The sequence below is a fragment of the Onychomys torridus genome, chromosome 2 (assembly GCF_903995425.1).
Source record: "Onychomys torridus chromosome 2, mOncTor1.1, whole genome shotgun sequence".
NCBI classification, from domain to species: Eukaryota; Metazoa; Chordata; class Mammalia; order Rodentia; family Cricetidae; genus Onychomys; species Onychomys torridus.
Window position 1 is genome coordinate 132,913,643 of NC_050444.1, and position 7,636 is coordinate 132,921,278.

Below are 7,636 nucleotides of genomic sequence, written 5' to 3' on the forward strand. Positions count from 1 at the left end.
AAGCATCACCCTGGGGGGCTCTTATCTTTGGGGATCATGGTCTTTTGGCAGAAAGTGGAGAGGAATCTAGGGAATACCAGGCTATACAAGTGAAGGGTTTCAGAAGCCAGGATGGACCTCTTGAAGCTGCGCAGGTACAGGAAGCTGGATGTCCTCCAAGCACTCCGAGGCCCCCCATATTCTGCCATCAGCACCCAAAGACTCAGCGAGGACAGACCAGACTGCTGAAGGTGAGCCTGACATTTGACCTGGGTCTGAATGACGCCCACAGTGGAGATCATTTCTTTTCACTAAGCCTTCCTATCCTCTTCTGTGGAAGGGGATAAAACTCTGCAGAATTGGAAGCAGGACACAGAATCATGTTTGTAAAGCACTTAATCAGAGACAGCCTAGGTTCTAGAGCGTAGAAGCAATTTGATGGTTTTAGAATTAGCATAATCAAGCTTCTAATAGCATCAGCTTGGAGAAGCATTTACAAGCCCATTTCACCCCATCTCATATACTGGCTAAACCTCAACAAAACCTAAGCGAAAGCCATTTCCACCCCCAACCAACCTCCTTTGGCACATCCCCTAGCCTTGTCTTAACTCTACTTTTTCTTCCCTTATGTCTTAAACTCTCAGGCCCCTTCAGGAAGCTTCCCTCCAGTTCCTGCCTAACCAAGGAAGCAGAGACCGTCCCAGAGGAGGCTGCTACTCCACAATCACAGAGCAGAGGCCAGTAGCGCCTTCTCACTTCCAAAGCCACTCCCGATCATTACTCCCAGAGCCTCACGGAAAAGCCTGCTCACTTCAGGCTCCTGCCATCTGGCTCTCACAATTCCTTCATTCAACCAAGATTTATTGAGTCTCTCTCTCTCTCTCTCTCTCTCTCTCTCTCTCTCTCTCTCTCTCTCTCTCTTTCCCTCCCTCCCTCCCTCTTCTTATCTCTTTTCAAAAAGGATTCAGGTAAACTGGCATGGTGGTGAACACCTGAAAGCCCAGCCCTCAGGAATGAAGCAAGCCGATCATGAGTTCGAAGCCAACTGGGCTAGTAATGAGACTCCGCCTCAAGCAAAAGAGCTGAGTGAAAAGGCAGGCTCGGGAGATGGGCTTGGGGTGAAAAAAGGCTCTGCAATATATGTCTTAAGCTCTGCCGGGGTCACCTCTTGAGGTTGGTCAGCACCTCGAACTTGAAGCTGACCCATCTCCAGAAAATACTACTCCTTCCCCTGAGCCCTAGCTCCCCACCCTTCACCACATCACCTTTATTTTTTCGTGGTCTATATCATGTGACTCCCTTTAAAGAAGGGTAGTGCAATTTTCCTTCTAATTAATTGATTGATTTTGGAAAGGGTCTCATGTAACTCAGGTTTGGCTTGTGAACTAAACTGAACATCCTACCTCCATCTTGAAGGTGAGGGGAAGACAGGCATGCACTACCACACCAGGTTCATGTGGTACTGGGGATTGAACCTGGGGCTTCCTGCATGCTAGGCAAGCACTTTACCAACCGAGCCACACCCCAGACCCTGATAATGAAACTTAAAAGATGTCTTACAATGTAGACAGAACATGGCATCGAGGTAATAACTAAGATATCCCAAAGACCAAAAAGAAAAGTTTCTCTAGGCAAATGGGGTGGGCTATGGTGACACAAGTGTGTAATCCCAGCACTTGGGAGCTAAGACAGGGGGATTGCCACAAGTTGGAGCCCACCCTGGACAGTATAGTAAAACTCTATTTTAAAACCATAAGAGGAGGCCAGAGGTGGCGCACGCCTGTAATTCCAGCACTCGGGAGGCAGAGGCAGGCGGATCTCTGTGAGTTCGAAGCCAGCCTGGTCTACACAGTGAATTCCAGGACAGCTAAGACTGTTACACAGAGAAACCTTGTCTCAAAAAAATCAAACAAAACAACAAAAAACAAACAAACAAATGAACAAACAAAAAAAGCATAAGAGGGATTGGGGGAAAAGCTATCTCTATTCTCTTTTCTTCTTCTTCTTCTTCTTCTTCTTCTTCTTCTTCTTCTTCTTCTTCTTCTTCTTCTTCTTCTTCTTCTTCTTCTTCTTCTTCTTCTTTCCATGCCTTTCCTGGAACTCACTCTGTAGCCCAGGCTGGACTTGAACTCACAGAGATCCGCCTGGCTCTGCCTCCCGAGTGCTTGTGCTGGGATTAAAGGTGTGAGTCACCACCGCCCCCTCTTGTCTTCTTTTTATTATAAAGACTTTTACAAATTAAATTTACACGTTCATTTGAATGGAGAGAGGTGTGAGCCTAGGTGTGCTTGTGGAAGCCAGAGGATGACTTCCTGGGGTTGCCTCTCTCCTAGAGTTGCCTTTCCTTCCGCCATGCAGACTCTCCTTCCACCATGCAGACTCTCCTATTCTGTGGGTTCTAGGGATTGAACATAGGTTGTCATGTTGGTGGCAAGTACCTTCACCTACTGAACCATCCTCCCCTCCCCCTCCCACCCTCTGATCTATAGTCCTTCAGTCCTCCCCACCCCTGCAATACGAGAGTTTCTCACTTTCAGAAAATTCTTCCCTACCTCATGTAGCTCAGACTTGTAATCTGAGCACTTGAGAGCCTGAAGCAGGAGGATTGCCACGATTTTGAAGCCACCATGGGCTCTATAGGAGATTCTAAGCCAGCGTGTCTGCAGAGCAAGACTCTGTTTCAAACAACAGCGGAACAAACCAATTCCTTCCTTCCCGGTCTAGATGAGCTCTATCTCCCTGGGGCCCTCCCGTTTTCCCAGTCACCTCTCCTGGTCTTATCTGCAGGGCGCATTTAGAGACTGAGTAATGCTGGGATTGGAACCGCTTTTCAAAGGTGTTTCTAGTAGGGAAGGGCGCCTTTCCACCTCCTAAGCTTTGAGTGGACACCGACCGGCTTACCACACACGGCTTTCTTTTCAATGTTTGTTATTCTTACTGGCTTCTTTACTGAGCTAAATAAAATACTTTCATACTTGCAGCTCAAAGACAGACATTACTTCTTCAGTCTAGTACATTCTATAGCTATAGTGAGAGGGAAATAATTCCTTAACTGCCTCCTAATTAGCAGTGTGTCTTCCCTATTCCCCGAGAATCAGTAAATCCGATTATTGTGGCAAGGGTAGATGTCTGTTTCCTTCTTGATCCCCTTTGGGGTTTGTTTGAATAAGAATATGGTTGTCGCCCCTTTAATGGCTTTGCAATGATGTTCACAACAGAGGCCTTGATGGTTTGATTTTAGGAAGCCTCAATTACATTTTTGCCAAAGGCTAATATCAATTTGGGAATGATATATTTTCCCAGTTAAATAAAATTAAAGATAAGTGTATGAAGACACAGGGAAAAAAGAAGAATACAAGGACAGTAATCAAGAGAGTGTGGGTCTGAGGACAAGCTTACAAATCAATAGACCGGAATCCAGAGTCTAGGAAGAAATCCTCATATTTATGGCCAATTGATTTTTTACAAAGGTGCCAAGGCAATTCGGTGCAGAAAGCACACTCTTTTTAACAAATGGCTTTCAGAAAACCGGATACTCATGTGCAATGTGAATTCAGACTTGCACCGGAATCCGCTCAATGGATCTGACATCAGGACAGGAACTGAAACTGCACATTCCTAAGGAAACACAGGACTTGTGTCTCCATGGCTTTGGTTAGGTAAAGAGCTCCTGGATCTGAGGGCAAAGGCACAATAAGAAAATACTCTATTAAGTCTAAAGATTTTGTAATTGAAAAAACAAAACACACCATCAGGTGGGTGGGTGTGGTGCACACTCTTTAATCTCAGCACCAGGGAGGCAGAGGCAGGCGCATCTCTGTGAGTTGAGGTCAGCTTAGTCTGCAAAGTGGGTTCTAGGACAGCCAGGGTTACACAGTGATTCCCCTCCCTGTCTAAAAAAAAGGAAAAAAAGATGGTTAACATCATTGTTAGTCATTGGATAAATGCAAAGCAAAGGGGCTCAGGCTTTTGCTCAATAGAACAATTGCCTTGTACACACAAGCTCTGGATGTAACCTTTGATACGGTATAAAAAGAGAGAGGATGTGAATCAAAACCACAGTGAGATATCACTTCACACCTACTAGGATGGTTCCAATCAATAAGACGGGCAATAGCAAGCATTGATGAGAGCATGGAGACACTAGAATCTTCCTCATACATGTAGCTTATGGGAATGGAAAATGCTACAGCGCTTTGAAAGGCAGCTTGTCAGATTTTTAATATAGTTTTACCGTCTGACCCTGCAATGTCGCTTATAGGTATGTGCTCTGGAGAAATCAAAGCGTATGCCTATAGAAGAATTGATATGTTGATTCTCAGAGCAGAGGCAGGCATAATGGCACAAAGTTGAAGCAACCCAAATGTTTATGGTTCAGTGAATCACTAAACAAAATGTAGCCCATCCATAGCATACCGCACTCTTCAGCAATAAAAGGAACAGGCGACGGGCAAATGATGTCTACAGAGGAACCTGAAGAATATACTCGGTGGAAGAAATGGGATGTAAAAGACATGTTGTGGGCTTGGGATTTATTTATGTATCGTTCAGCATGCAAAGGCTAGCAGGAGACAGACCCTGTGTTCATTCCTAACGGGGGAAAAAAAGATATTTAAATCAAGGTGGGTGTCTGCCAAGATGGCTCAGCAGGTGAAGGTACTTCACCTGCTAACCATGACAGCTTGAGTTTGATCCCTGGGTCCAACAGGATGGAATGAGGGAAACCTGCAAGCTGTCCCTGACCCGTGTTGTGAGCCACCTGAAATGTGTTGTGGCACTCTCATGTGCACACACACATACACACAAACACAATAACTGAAGAAATGTAAGAATTTTTGTTTGTTTGTTTGTTTGTTTGAGACAGGGTCTCACTATGTATCCCTGGCTATCCTGGAGCTCATTGTATGTGTGTGTTCAAGGCTGGCCTTGAACTCACAAAGATCCTCTTGCCTCTACCTCCTGAGAGCTGGGACTAAGGTCTGTACTGCTATGCCTGGCTAAAAAATGTAGTAGATTTCATTAAGGGGTGTGCATATTGTGTGATTTTGTTTCTGTGGATATTTCCAGAAGAAATTTTACAGACAGAATGTAGGCAGTGATCAACTATGGTGGTTGATGGTAACTGACTGGAAATTTTTTCAGGATGATGCAAGTGGATTTAAGTTAAATTGTGCTGACTATTGCATAACTTTATAAATTTACCAAAAATCGTTGAACGATAGACTTAAAAAATAAAACACAAGTCAGGTGTGGTGGTGCACACCTGCAATCTCAGTGTTTACTAAGCAGTGGTGTGAGGATTAACACAAATTCAAGGCTAGTCTAAGCTACATGGTGAGTCTCAAGTCAGTCTGAGCTACACAGCAAGAGCCTGTACCAGAATAAATACAGGGGCTAGGAAGATGGCTCAGGGGTTTTAGGCACTTCTTTTCCAGAGGACCTGAGTTCGATTCCTACCATCTATGTCAGGTGGCTCACAACCAACTTCTTGTAAGTCTATCTCTAGAAGATCCAACACGACTGTCTTCTGTGGACACCTGCACACTAACACAGATGTGTGTGTGTGTGTGTGTGTGTGTGTGTGTGTGTGTGTAATAAAAATAAGTCCTAAATACCAAAACAGAAAGATGAATATAGGAAAGAGAAATGGACTGAGTGTGATAATATGTAGCCAATGGTACCCATGGGGCCTGGAGATGTCCTAAACATGCTTAGCATGTGCAAAGGGCCTGGTTCAATCCCCAGCACTGCATAAAAACCATCCCCACAAGGTACGCACGGGAAGGTGCACACTAGGTATGGCTGGGTTTCCTACAGCTGACAGAGAAAGGGGAACATGGTTGATTGTGAGATCTGTTGTGGTGCCTAAGATGAAAAATAACCTTCAAGTACTCGGTTTTCGGAGCAGCTCCTTGTCAGGGGAGGGGCTAAGCTGCAGCTGGGCTGCCACTGTAGACACTATTTTATGTGACTAGTTAAATAAATGTAACTGCAATTCAATAAAGTTCAAAATAATTTGGGGATGAGGAGATGGGTCAGCAGGTGAAAGTCCCTGCCCTGCAAGCCTGAGAACCTGAGCAAGCCCAGGGACTCCCATAAAAAGCCTGACAGGGGTGCACACCTGTAACCCTGGCTCTGGGATTAGCAGAAGTTTGTGGGCTAGCCTGGAGTACGCTCCCATCACTGCACTGAGCACCGAGAGAACAGCAAAACAAACCCAGGGTTGGGTCTGGGAAGTCAGTGAGGGAGTAACACTGTCCTGTTCTTGGCAATAACTCTTAAATAGACTTCTTCACGTCACACACTGAGCACAGAGAGAAGGATTTGGGAAGAGTCTAAGTTTCAGCTGTTTTTCTTTCTTTTTTGAATGGGGCAGAGATTGACGCAGGATATATTCCAGCTTTTCCCAGCTTTTGCATGGGAAGTGGTAGGACAAGCTGAGGCCCACCAGGACACACTCCAGGAACAATATTTGGTTAGTTTCGCTGTTTAGCTAATGACTGGGCTTTTGTTGAGCAAAGAGCCCTTTGGCTGGCTTCTCTTTTGCTGAGTGGTATATTCTGGCTGGCAGGATGCTGATATACAAAACAGAGAGGCAGAGCCAGCCTGGCAGGGGAAGCTGGGAGCTGGTAGAGGGAGGGAGCTGGAGGAGGGGATGGATAGAAATGTGGAAAGGGTGACTCCTGCCTCTGGGGATGGGAGTGCCGAGGGAGCATGGATTTTATCTTACAAATTAAATTACATTTAGTTATTTAGAGTGTGTTGAGGACAGAGGACAATTTTCAAGAGCTGTTTCTCCCTCCTTTGGCCACGTGGGGCCTGGAGATCTTTAGGCCACAAGGGCCTCAACTGTTGGGCTGTCTCACCTGCCCTGGGAACATAGGTTCTGAGTGTGATTCTCAGGGGCTTCTCCTGGGTGTCGGCAGTGGGAGAACATGCGAGTTGGGTTTGCATTAGGGGAGTTTCATGCTGTGTAGAGACTGGCTTCAAGTCTGTCTTAGGACAATAGGAACACTGCTCAAAGGAATATAGACTAGTATGAGTTACAGGTTGGTCCTTGGGGTTGGAAAGGTAGCTTAGTCAGTAAAGTGCTTGTCCTGCAAGCATGGAGACTTGAGTTCAATTCCCCAGGACGCATGCAAACAAACAACAAGAAGAAGAAGAAGAAGAAGAAGAAGAAGAAGAAGAAGAAGAAGAAGAAGAAGAAGAAACCAGGCGGGTGGTGCCTGGGAGAAGGCACGGGAGGACCTGTGGGCTTACTGGTCTTCTGTCTAACTCATTCAGTGAGCTCGAGGCTTAGTAGGAGACCCTGTCTCAAGAAATAAGGCAGAAAGGCTGCTGGGCAGTGGTGGTGCATGCCTTTAGTCTCAGCACTCAGGAGGCAGAGGCAGGAGGATCTCTGAGTTCCAGGCCAGCCTGGTCTACAGAGCGAGTTCCAGGACAGCCAGGGCTACACGGAGAAGCCCTGTTTCAAAAAAACCAAACCAAAAAGAAAGAAAGAAGGTGGAAAGGTGATTAAAGAAGACACCCAGTGTCCCCGCCGGCTCCCTGGGACCCGCACTAGCACACACGGGCATCGCCACAGAACGAACAGCCGCAGCGCAAGCCTGGGTTATTGTCTGCATCCTAACAGTGGAATCTAGCTGCATCTTAGGAG